Source organism: Ambystoma mexicanum, chromosome 5p, assembly GCF_040938575.1.
Source record: "Ambystoma mexicanum isolate Mex_15411 chromosome 5p, UKY_AmexF1_1, whole genome shotgun sequence".
Classification (NCBI taxonomy): domain Eukaryota; kingdom Metazoa; phylum Chordata; class Amphibia; order Caudata; family Ambystomatidae; genus Ambystoma; species Ambystoma mexicanum.
Genome location: NC_090930.1, coordinates 965,297,962 through 965,311,356, shown reverse-complemented (window position 1 = coordinate 965,311,356; position 13,395 = coordinate 965,297,962).

Below are 13,395 nucleotides of genomic sequence, written 5' to 3'. Positions count from 1 at the left end.
TTGCTCCCACTGTCCGCCGAGCGTGATGAATACGATTAAAATTAATGGAAATTAAAGGATACACAGAGGAACCAGTGTCAATTTCAATTCTGTATGCTGTATTATCGCGTCGGGCGGTTTTGAAATCCACTTCACGGCTAAAATGATTTATGTGACGTGCCTAATGAGTTTAGCCGAAGAAGAAGTGAGTACGAAACCCTGGAAGGATTTTCATTCATTTTCAGGGTTTTGTCATTATCAGCTGAATGCAAATACCGATGGAAGTGAAAGCATTTCATCAAAGTGATCAATGTAAGCTCACCACTCTACCTTGATAGAATGGCAAACCAAATACTTGCAAGAATGGTTGAAAATGGTGGTTTTCCCTGTTATAAAAAAAATAACAAAATAAATAAAACAGTACTGTGGCATCTGCTCTCTTTGCTCAGCAAACATTATCTTACTGCACTTGGCCCTCATTACGAGTTTGGAGGTATTTCAGACGGATTTACAGTTACCGCCACTTGGTCAGGCAGAATTTCCGCCTGGTTACAAACGGTGGTAGCGGTGTAAATTCCCATTAACTTTGGGTCCATAGGAACCCCATGAGGTTTTTTGTCCAATCATTGCGGCAGAATTACTGCTGCAGTAATTCTGCAAATTCGGCAGATTTTTGGGTGTTGAGTTGCAAGATTTACCTCCACGGTTTTGCAGCAGTAAATCTTCCACTCTAAGCCAAAACTTATAATTTGCTTAGTGGTAAAATTGGTGGCAACTAAGTTACCTCCAAATTTACCACTTACCGCCATACTCACACAAGTTGGGTGGTATCGCGACTGTGATACTGCCCAACTTTATTTGCATTAGCACCCACCCGTCCGGCGGTATTACGGCCGGATCACAGGTTGGGCGCTAGCCCTTACTCCCCATTCCCCATTGGGTTGGACTCAAAGGGGAATTTTTGGCACAATTACTGCCCAGTAATACCACCAGTGGTAATGAAGCCAAAAAATGTCATTGCTCTGAGCTTGGGGTAAACACGCTGGACTCGAGATTGGGTGGAGCGGTAAATGCGGCGGTAACAGGTTACCGTCACATTTAAGGGCTATCGCCCAACTCGTGATGAGTTCCATTGGGCCTCATTACGACCCTGGCGGAGTGGGTTTACGCCAGCGTTATTCGCGGCGGACCCGTCCGCCCTACTACGAGTTCCCGTAGCGCCATGGAGCGTTTTCCGCCTGGTTTTTCCGGGCGGAGAAATCCATGGCGCTACGGGACCTTGTTGTTAATTACGCCACCGTATTTTACGGTGGCGTAATTAACGCCTTCCCCACTCCCATTATACCCTATGGGGCAAAAATGGGAATGGGGAAGGGTAAAATGGGGGATGGGGATTTACCGCCCCGCCAAGGTCGGAATGGGGCGGAAAATCCGCCAACCCCCATGGCGCTATCGGCAGCTTTCCGCCGTGCTCCATGGTGCATTTTGCACCGCGATTTCCGCCAGGGTCGTAATGAGGCCCATTGTCTTTTTCCTTCGCAACAGAGCATAAGCTACTGATAATATAGTGCACACAATATGTTTTCCAATTTGCATCTTTATTCGTTTTTCCAGGAAAAATGTAACATTGATCATTACATCTTTGCACTTTTGCGCAAAGACAACCCACATCCCCGATTTCTGGGGATATACCAAACAATTTCAGTAAATCCGCAAGAAACAGCAAAAAGTTACGTAAGTTTATGTCCTAAGAATAAAATATTAGAGACCAGTTCATAAGTCATTCACGTATTAATGTCCATTCTTCATCCACCTTATATTTTGAAGGAAAAGTGAACCATCCAGCAGCAACATTTTCTGTGGGCCCCCTGAGCCAAATGGTTTCAGTTTTTCCATTTGGTACGGCTCCTTTGCTTTTGATTACCATTCTTGCTTTTCATGGTGACTAGTCCTTTTCCAAACTTGGGGCAAACACCACCAGGTAGTGGGTCATGTGTGGTAACCGTTTGAAGTCGTCCTCCTGCGTAGCTATTCCAAATAGTATTAAAAGTGGATCAGACACTCTCTCCCTCCCCTCCAGTTCCTTCATCCAAGAAAGAACTTCCGTCCAATATTGCTGAATCATTTTATATTCCACCCAAACATGATAGAAGGTGTTTTTTTGCCCACAACGCCTCCAACACCTATCACTAACCCTCAAATACATGTTCGCTATTCTAGCACGCGGTAACTGCCATCTGTGCAGCAATTTAAGCCCAGGCAATGTTAACAGTTTGTAAACTGATGTTTTACACAGCTGCTCACATATACAGGTACACGCAGAATCCAACATTTCAAATCTTAAATCAGGTTGCAATTGAGCAATCATGCTAACATTATCCCGGCCACGTGTCATGTCCAGTATTGCTCCATAGATGGAAGAGATCACCCCTCTGCTCCCTGGCTACTGATTCAAAATCTGTTTTAAGGAAGTTAGGGGACTAGAAATGCTGCTCTTCCATTTTCCCTGATGGGATACACCCTTCACCTGTAAACAATGAAATACTGACAGTTGTCCTACCTCTAACTCAGTCTCCAAATTCGTAATGCTAATAAACCACCTCTGACTCTATACCTGACTAAAGCTTTCCCAGCCTGCATCAAACCATGAAATCTTGCAGAGAGTTGCAGGTATTTCAAAAAAGGCAAGGGCCATAAACAACTGAAAGGGGACGGCCACAAAGATGGATTACTCACCACTCGCCCATTTTTCCATATCTCTGAGAGAGTTCTAAGTGCTTGATGTTTGTGTCCTGCTTGCGGACTAAATGATCTTGGAACTCAGAGGCATTCCACAGCTGTGGCCAGGTACAGAATTGAATTCACTAAGCATACCCATTGCTTTACCCATTGGGGCCTAAAATGCTCGTGCAATACCCGCAGTTGCGCAGCTAAATAATAACCCTATTTGTCTTTAATACTGACCACTCCCCAGTTCTGGGGAAAAATAAGATGGCCATATAGTATTCTGCGCGTTTGTCCTCCCAGAAGAATCTCACAAAGACAACTTTTATTTCTCCTTGACGTTACTTAGGCACAATTACCAGCAGCATTCTACATAGAAAGAGAACTCTATGTAAAACAATAATTTTCAAAGAGGTTAATCTACTCATCCAAGATAACCGCAGGTGTCACCACCTCTCTAAATCTGGACACATCTCTTGCCAAAGGGGAGGAAAATGATTGCCATAAAATTGGTGCAAATCATTGCTTAACCAAATTCCTAAATATTTCAGCTTTCCAGTGCTCATCCTAGAGGGTTAGTCCAGTCCCCTCTCTACCTTCTCCCAGCCATAGGACTCAGCAGGAACATAACGGATTTCTTAACATTAATGTTAAATTTACAAAATCACCACACGTCTCAGGTATCTGTAACAGAGATCCAAGAGGATCCCCGGGTTATGTCAGAAAGAGCAGAACATTGTTTGCAGAGACCTAATTTGCCTCAAACTCAAACACTCTTACTTGTCTCACTATGTCTGATAATCTCTGTGTTATGTTCATTTACAAGGGCACAAAGTGAGGGGGAGGTAGAGGGCATCTATCCCTAGTGCCCCTTTGAAGAGGGACCCAATGGGAGGCAACCTCATTTCCCTTTAACACCACTTAGGGGGAGGAATCCCCAATACTCAACCAATGCAACCAATTTTGGTCAAATCCAAATGTGTACAGAATACCAAAAAGAAACCTCCAGCTGTTAGTTTTGAACACCTTCTCTGCATCTAACGAGAGATGGATCCAGTCAACCGGTTGTCTCCATGCCTTGTATATAAGGCTCATGGCCTGCCTAATATTCTCTGCTCCCTCCCTGCCTCTCACAAATCAAACCTGGTCATTATACATGAGGCTGGGGAGTACCTCGTCTAAGCAAGTGGCGAATATCCCAGCCAGGTTCTTCCTATCTACACTTAATATGGATATGGGTCTATAAAATGAATGCCTCAAGGGATCCCTGCCCTCTTTGGGTATAAAGGAATGTTAGTCTCCAAGATAGTCTGTGGTATCTTTCCCCCTTTGACATCCCACTAAATAACATTTCCTATCTGGGGGGTTAGGATTCCTGTATAGATTTTATAGAATTTCACGATGAAGTTGTGAGGCCACGACACATTGCCAGGTTTCATTTTAGCTATATCTATGTTAACCTCTACGTCTTGAGATTCCAGCTGCTCTCCCAAGAGGTTAGACCTGCGAAGCATGCCTAAGAAATGGCAATCCTGTGGTAGGGTGAACTCGATCTTGTACATTCCTCAACCAGATGTTGTGGGTCGGTAATCTCCCTGCCCCCCCCCACATTCACATAAACATACATGCTAGCTATTTGTTATCTTAATCTCACAAACATGCTGGTGTGCCCTTTATTCCCTTTCGCAAACCCCCCACATTGTTTTGTACACCTCTGTTAATAGGATGGTGCAAGGATCTACAGGAACTGCAGCCTCTCAGACACAATGGTGTCTATCCTTCTTCTGCTACCTAATTTAGTTTCTAGTTCCCCCAATTTAGATCCAATATGGGCTTCCTGAAGTCTATGCTCCTTTTATTTCCTTGCACCGCCTTCAATAACAAGACCACAGATTGCTGCCTTTGCTGCATCCCATATCATCCCAGGCAGCACTCCTTTACCTTAATTTGCCTTAAAATAAGAATCTATGGCCTCCTCCAGAGATTCCCTAAAAACATGATCCTGCAGCAAGACATAATTGCACTTTCAGATATTAGTACACACACTAATCTAATCTAACAGTATAATAAAAGGTCAGGCATATTGTTGTCCTGTACGTTTGTCCGATGCAGTAGCGTTGCCTGTTGCCACCGCTAGAGGGAGCTGTTGCCTTAGGATACATAGAGATAATGCCATTTTGCATAGCTACGCCTATTGTCACCGCCAGAGGGAGCTGTTGCTTTAAGATATGTAGTGGTCCTACTGTGTCAATGAAAACCTGTACGTTGGACCGTGAACAAAGGCTCTAACACTAGTTTTTAAATAAATATACACAATTTATCCTACATATATCTTAGAGAAGTAACACATTCTGAAATCTGTCGCTTTGCCAATTTGGGTTCAGTGCAAGTTTCACTTATATTATATTGCAATATACACTTCCATGACTAAGCTGTTACTTGTTTAGTGATTTTAGGTTAAGCTATTTGGTGGTGTTTAAGCCCCACCTGTATGCTGAAACTGTTGCATTTGAATACAGCTAAGATGCAGTTGATATATGAGCATGGCATATGAACTGCTATGGTTTATGATTTTGTAAGAACCAAAACACTGCAAATATTATTTAAAGAATGTACAATTAATGAATTTCATGTGAAGTTGTTGGAGTAATTATGAAGATGAGCCCTGCATCATAATGATATGATATGATATGCTAAGCCATTTATACCGCGCCTGCACACAAGTGTTTCTAGGCACGGCAAGACAAGGGAGGGAAGACAGAGGGAGGACAAAACAAACAATCTTACTAGGCCTTGTGACATTCATATCGAGTAAATGCGATACGCAAAAGTGCAGGAAGCAAGGAGAGCGGAAGTGCCAGGGGGGACAGAAGGGGGAAGTGCAATCAGGGCAGCAGTGCTCTGAATAAGTGAAGCCAAGGCAGCACGGCTCTGGGTAAGTGCAAGGAGGCAGGGGACTGTAGGGCTCCAGATACAGCCCTTAAGTGCATGGTAGGGCTGGAGGCAGGGGGAGACCTTTACACGTGAGACTCTGAGGGTAGCCAGGCAATCAGTCAGCGCAGCATACAGGTTCGTCAGCAGGGGAGAGAGAGAGAGAGAGAGAGAGAAAGCAGAAGCGAAAAGGAAGGTCTTGATCTGGTGCCAGAACTTCAGGTGGTCCAGCTCAAGTTTTAGAGGGGCAGGGAGGCCATTCCAGACGGAGGCACCTGCAGAGGAGAGAGATGTAACCCCCACTCTCTGCCTGGAGAAGCGTCTGACCCTCAGAAAGTTGGAGGTGGCTGAGCGAGGGGGATCGAGAAGGAAGGTGTTTCGGAAGCTAGAGTTGGATGTAGTGCGGGCCCCGGTCACAGAAAGCCTTGTTGACGATGCAGAGGGTCTCATACTTGATCCTTGCAGTCACTGGGAGCCAGTGGAGATATTTCAGGCCTAGAAAGAAATGGCCCATGGGCTTGAGGTCAAGGACAAGTGTTGCAGTCCTGTTCTGGATTAGTTGCAGGGGGTGAGGCGTAGAGGCAGGCTGTTTGAGAACGAGGCTGTTGCAGTAGTCCAGCCTAGAGAGAACTAGGGCTCTGGAGACAGTGAGCTTCTGGGGGAAAGTGGGGAAACAAAGAATACCTCTGAGGAGGCGCAGCTGGTGGTTGGCCTTATATACAAGGTCCGTGATGTGAGGAGGGAAGGAGAGAATGGAGTCGAAGATGACACCAAGGTTTTTAGCTTCACAAGAAGGCAGAGGAAGATTGCCCAAGGAGGGCAGCCAGAGTTAGAGAGGGAAAGCCGGACCAGGGTTTCCAATGAGGAGGATCTGAGTCTTACTGGCATTAAGGCAGAGATCATTGAAGGCGCACCACTCCGAAATCGTGGATAGACAGTCAGGAATAAGCGAGAGAGGAGAGGAGGCCAAGGGTTGCCTGAAGGAGAGCTGAGTGTCATCTGCATAACACTGAATGTTAGAGGAGAATTTAGAGAAAAGGTGGGCCAAAGGGGCCAAGTAGGCATTGAAGAGCCAGGGTGAGAGGTTAGAGCCCTGGGGGAACACATCATGTGGAGAGAGAGGTGGTGGAGAGAAAGGACCCAAGTTGGACCTGGGAGGGATGGTCCAGGAGGAAGGAGGTCTACCCAGCCAGTGCCTGATCAGTGATGCCAAGGTTCTCACTGAGAAGATTGATCAGGATGGCATGAATGATGTGGGTGTTCAGGAGAGCAGTTTCTGTGCTTCTGGCTGCTCTGAAGCCAGACTGGTGGTCATGGAGACAACCAACAGATTCAGTGTGGAGAGTAAGCTTTGAGATCGGCAGACTTTCCAAGAGTTTGCCAAGGAAAGGAGTGATAGAGATCGAGCAGTAGTTTGCCAGACAGGAAGGATCCATATCAACACCATTTATATAAACAAATATATATTAATTGTGTATATTAACCACATTTCCATCAGAGCGCGGTGAGTCCTGCCCATGTCTGCTGCTGCTGTCTGCCGGTGCTTTTTTTTGTATATTAGAGTAGCCCCAAGGCCCCTCGCACGCCCGCTCCCACCCCGTGCCCTCTTGCTGCCTCTCCTTCCCTCCCTCCTCCCGTCCCGCCCCCACTGCTCCCATTGGCCAGAGGCCTGTTGCTGTTGGTGTAGCGGCAGAGCGGGACCCACCAGCTCCATTTCCATCTGAGCACAGTGAGTCCTGCCCCTGTCTGCTGCTGCTGTCTGCCGGTGCCTTTTTTTGTATATTAGAGTAGACCCGAGGCCCCTCGCACGCCCGCTCCCACCCCGTGCCCTCTTCCTGCCTCTCCTTCCCTCCCACCTCCCATCCCGCCCCCCCTGTGCCCATTGGCCAGAGGCCTGTTGCTGTTGCTGTAGCAGCAGACCGGGACCCACCGGCTCCATTTCCATCTGAGCATGGTGAGTCCTGCCCCTGTCAGCTGCTGCTGTCTGCCGGTGCCTTCTTTTGTATGTTAGAGTAGCCCCAAGGCCCATCGCATGCCCGCTCCCACCCTGCGCCCTCTTCTTGCCTCTCCTTCCCTCCCGCCTCCCGTCCCGCCCATAGCCCCTGATTGGCTGCCCGACATCCACACTCCAGTGGGGACTTAGTCCTGCTGCGAGCCGCCTCTGCGCGCCACTTTTGCTCCTGGCTGCGCTCAGGTGAGGCCCCCCATCTAGCCCCTTGCTCTTGGCGCATCCCCATATGCATACACATCCCAGCTCCCCTCCCTCCCATGTCTCCCTCTACTAAGCCCGCCTTTCAGCCCACCCCGCCCCCTGATTGGTACCCCATCTAGGTCATAACCGACTCTCTCAAGGCAGCCCTCCTGCCCGTGCAGCCCTAAGGCCAAGGGCAGCTCCAACAGAGGCGGCTCCAAGAAGTGTCAGCCGGTGTCTGCAGGGGAAGCAGTGGCCGGCCGTCAACCATCATCTAAAAGGACCAGTAAGGTAGGAGTGGCCTGGGTCAGGAGTAGAGCAACTACTCTGCCCCAGACTCTGAGCCACTTACCGAACCAAAAGTAAAGAAGATGATTGCATTGTATGATGTTTAGATTGCATTGATAGGCCTCTCTCCCACTATACAGGTCTCTCAAATTTAGCAGGGGTTCTGTCCCCAAATTTGCATTGTATGGTGGTCTAGATTGCATTGATAAGCCTCTCTCCCACTAAACAGGTCTCTCAAATTTAGCTGGGGTTCTGTCCCCAAACCGCATTTTATGATGTCTAGATTGCATTGATAGGCCTCTCTCTCCCACTATACAGGCCTCTCAAATTTAGCTGGGGTTCTGTCCCCAAATTTGCATTGTATGATATTCTAGATTGCATTGATAGGCCTCTCTCCCACTATAAAGGTCTCTCAAATTTAGCCGGGGTTCTGTCCCCAAATTTGCATTGTATGATGTTCTAGATTGCATTGATAGGCCTCTCTCCCACTATACAGGTCTCTCAAATTTAGCTGGGGTTCTGTCCCCAAACTGAATTTTATGATGTCTAGATTGCATTGATAGGCCTCTCTCCCAATATACAGGCCTCTCAAATTTAGCTGTGGTTCTATCCCCAAATTTGCATTGTATGATGTTCTAGATTGCATTGATAGGCCTCTCTCCCACTATACAGGTCTCTCAAATTTAGCTGGGGTTCTGTCCCCAAATTGCATTGTGTGATGTTCTAGATTGCGTTGATGGGCCTCTCTCCCGCTGTGCAGGTCTCTCGGGTTTAGCTGGGGTTCTGTGCCTAGATTGCATTGTGTGATGTTCCCTAGAATGCAGTCTAGCATTAACAGTCCCAGCGTTCCCAGCCAACAGCCGTACTTCGGGTACTTCCCGAATACAGGTCTCTCAAATTTAGCTGGGGTTCTGTCCCCAGGTTTGCATTTTATGATGTCTGGATTGCATTGATAGGCCTCTCTCCCACTATACAGGTCTCTCAAGTTTGGCTGGGGTTCTGTCCCCAAATTTGCATTGTATGAGGTCCTGGATTGCATTGATGGGCCTCTCTCCCGCTATACGGGTCTCTCAAATTTAGCTGGGGTTCTGTCCCCAAACTGCATTTTATGATGTCTAGATTGCATTGATAGGCCTCTCTCCCACTATACAGGCCTCTCAAATTTAGCTGGGGTTCTGTGCCCAAATTTGCATTGTATGATGTTCTAGATTGCATTGATAGGCCTCTCTCCCACTATACAGGTCTCTCAAATTTAGCTGGGGTTCTGTCCCCAAATTTGCATTGTATGATGTTCTAGATTGCATTGATAGGCCTCTCTCCCACTATACAGGTCTCTCAAATTTAGCTGGGGTTCTGTCCCCAAATTGCATTGTGTGATGTTCTAGATTGCGTTGATGGGCCTCTCTCCCGCTGTGCAGGTCTCTCGGGTTTAGCTGGGGTTCTGTGCCTAGATTGCATTGTGTGATGTTCCCTAGAATGCAGTCTAGTATTAATAGGCCTCTCTCCCACTATACAGGTCCCTCAAATTTAGCTGGGGTTCTGTCCCCAAACTGCATTTTATGATGTCTAGATTGCACTGATAGGCCTCTCTCCCACTATACAGGTTTCTCAGATCTAGCAGGGGTTCTGTCTCCAAACTGCATTGTGTGACGTTTAAATTGCACTAATAGGACTCCCTCCCACTGCACAAGTCTCCCAAATAATCTAACTGCGCTTAGCTCAGTATTCTATCAATCCCAGAAACCCACCACAACCTAACTCAATTAAGTCCCATTCCAGCAGACCGTTAACACCCTAACCCCGCAATAGTGCACCCTTAGGAAACACACCTTACCCACCGACAGAAAAGCAACACTGAGCCAGAGAACACCCCAGCATATCCAGAGAAGGAAAAACCCTTAACTGTGCTTCGCTCAGTACTCTATCAATCCCGGAAACCCACCACAACCTAACTCAATTAAGTCCCATTCCAGCAGACCGTTAACACCCTAAACCCCCCGACAGTGCACCCATAGGAAACACACCCTACCCACCGACAGAAAAGCAACACTGAGCCAGAGAACACCCCAGCGTATCCAGAGAAGGAAAACCGAGGGCACTGCAACTGCACAACATAGCATAGAGGACCAACTACCTTACTACGCCTGCATTTAAACTGGAAAATGGCCCGACCTAGAAAAGGACGCAGAGAAAGAGAACAAGACCGTGCAACAAGAGACGCGAACACACAACGCCGACAGAACCCACAAGAAGCAGCTCCACTGGAAGGAAACACGCCCAACACAGCCATAACCGGAACAAAATCTACAAGAGAAAAATCATTATACCTCACACCTTACCTCGCAACAACCACGGTACACCAACACCCCAACACGGAAACCTCGAAACATGCAAAGAATTTCCTGAAACACGCGGAAAAACTATGGGAGCACTCAACAAGAGAGTGGGAGGGCTCCGACCCCATCACACCTTACATCACAAGAACAGAGAGACAACATCGATTTCCACTACATCCCGCACAATACGGCAAAGCACCGACAACCAGCAATGCCACCTCCCACCCAACAATCAGACTCAATGAAGAAACCACCGCTGATCTCCATCCAAACGGCATCACAGCAGAAACACCAAGAATAATCAGCCCTGTTACCAAATTACTGGACTGCTTCAATGAAGAAGCAGCCGTCGCCGTTCTTCATCCTACCGACATCAACGCGGAAACACCATGAACAGACAACTACAAACTTGAACAACAAACAACCTCAAAACAAGATCTCACCCAGAGAATCCACTGTAACCTAATAAACGCAAGGTCAATGTCCAAACACTCAAATGAAATATACAACCTCCTCTCAGAAGGAGGCATAGGTATCCTGTTTATAATGAAAACATGGCTAGACGACAACTACAAGATCACCCTCAACAACTGCCTGCCTGAAGACTTCAAATGCATCCAAACAAACTGAAAATCCAAAAGAGGGGGGGGGGACTAGCGATCATCCACAAGGAACAACTGGCCATCAAAATGGAAGATCCTCTAAACATCGAGAAATGCGAATCCTTAATACTATGACTTTCAGTAAACCCCGAAACGCGCCTTGAAACACTTGTGTATAGGCGCGTTACAAATACCATATCATATCATATCATATCATAACCTGAAATTCGTACTAATATACAGACCACCAACCTACGATGCGACTTTTATAGACGCTTTCACTGAAGCAATCACCACCCTAGCCATCAAGTACAATCATCTGATCATCCTCAGAGATTTCAACATCTGGTTGAACAAAGAAACCACAACCACACAAAAATCCCAAACTGCCCAACTAGCAGCCATGAACCTACACCAACTAGTCAAAGGAGCAACCCACTCAGCAGGGCACACACTTGATGCAATCTTCGCCAACAAGGATCTCATCACCACGGCACCCCCAATTCAAATACTTTGGAGCGACCACCTCATCATTCCATTCATAATCACAACGGCCGCTCCAACAAAAAAGCAACAAGAAAAATGACCCATCACGATGAAAAGAAATTGGAGAACCATAAAAAACTCCAACCTAGCCGAACTCCTAGAACTCAGCAAACCACAAGCATCAACCATGGAAGAAGTAGATCTAGACAAAAAAGTTGCCCTACTTCATACCTGGATCGCAACAACCCTAGGCGACATCGCCAAAGAAAAGCCCTCACCCCATCACGTAAGAAAACCACAGCAAAGTGGTTCACCCCACTACTCAACCCCATGAAAAGAAAAAACCGAAAACTAGAATCGGAATGGAGGACCAACAACACCTCTGCAAACAAATTGAAATTACTACAACAGATCCGCGCATATAAAAAGGAAATACAAAAAGCGAAGAGGAAACATTACGACAACCGAATCTTCAGAGCACCAAACGCTCAGAAAGAACTATTCAAAATCATGAACGAAATAAAAAACCCACCGGGCTGCAACAACACTGAAACTCTGCGAGGACCTCGGAGACCACTTCAAAAACAAAATAACCTCCATCCAACACACCATTCAAAACAGACCAAGCGATCACAGCGCAAACCCCACTGACACCGACGAGGAACACGCAAACAAGCTACGGAACTTCCCAGAAATATCAGTTGAGGCTTTCTTCAAACTGGTAAACCAAAGTAACAAATCAGGCTCTCCTGAAGACCCCTGCCCCCCGAACATATACAAAACAATTATCAAACAAGGAACCCCCATGGAATACCAAAGGAACCTCCTCAACCTCTCAATCTCAACAGGTAAAGTACCACAGGCCTTCAAATCAGCCTACATCACGCCGCTACTCAAAGACACAACAGGAAACGTAGAGGACTTATCTAACTATAGACCCATCTCCAACATACCGTACATAGCCAAACTGCTAGAAACGTACGTCTACCAAATAACCCAAGAATTCATAGAAGAGCATTTCCTACTAGACCAGGCACAAGTTGGCTTCAGACCTATGAGAGGAACAGAATCAGCTCTCCTCTCAATTTGGGACGACCTAAAAACAAACGCAGACTCGGACAACAGTACCGCCCTGATTCTCCTTGATCTGTCTGCAGCCTTCGACACTGTCAACCACATCATTCTCATAAAGAGATTAGAAGGACTAGGGATAACAGACACTGCCCTACTATGGATCAAATCCTTCCTAACAAACAGAACAGAAACAGTATGGATGAAACCTTTTAAATCCAAACCCAGAGACTCCACATGGGGAGTACCACAAGGTTCATCCTTCTCCCCACTGCTATTCAACATCTACATGTACCTACTAATCAAACTCACCAAAAAACACGGCCTAACATGCTACAATTATGCCGACGATACTCAAATAATCTTCAACATACAAGATACCCGAGAAGAAAACACCACACTAGAGAATTGCCTTTGTGACATATTCAACTGGATGAACCTCAACCATCTCAAAATCAACCCAGGCAAAACAGAGATAATGATCGTATCAAAAAAGGGAGGAGACATAAACTACATCCCCTGGCCAAGAGAGCTCGGCACCACAACAGAACCATCATCAACTGTAAAAAACCTAGGGGTCCTGATGGATAACAATCTCACTCTAGAGCCACAAGTAAACTTGGTAATCAAGAAATGTTTCTTCCTCCTGCGAGCAGCAAAAAGGATCCTACCGTTCCTGTTGTACACCAACAAAACACTTACCATCACCGCTCTGATCATGTCCAGAGTAGACTATGCCAACGCCTATACCTGGGCATGCCCGAATGACTTCTAAAAAAACTGCAAC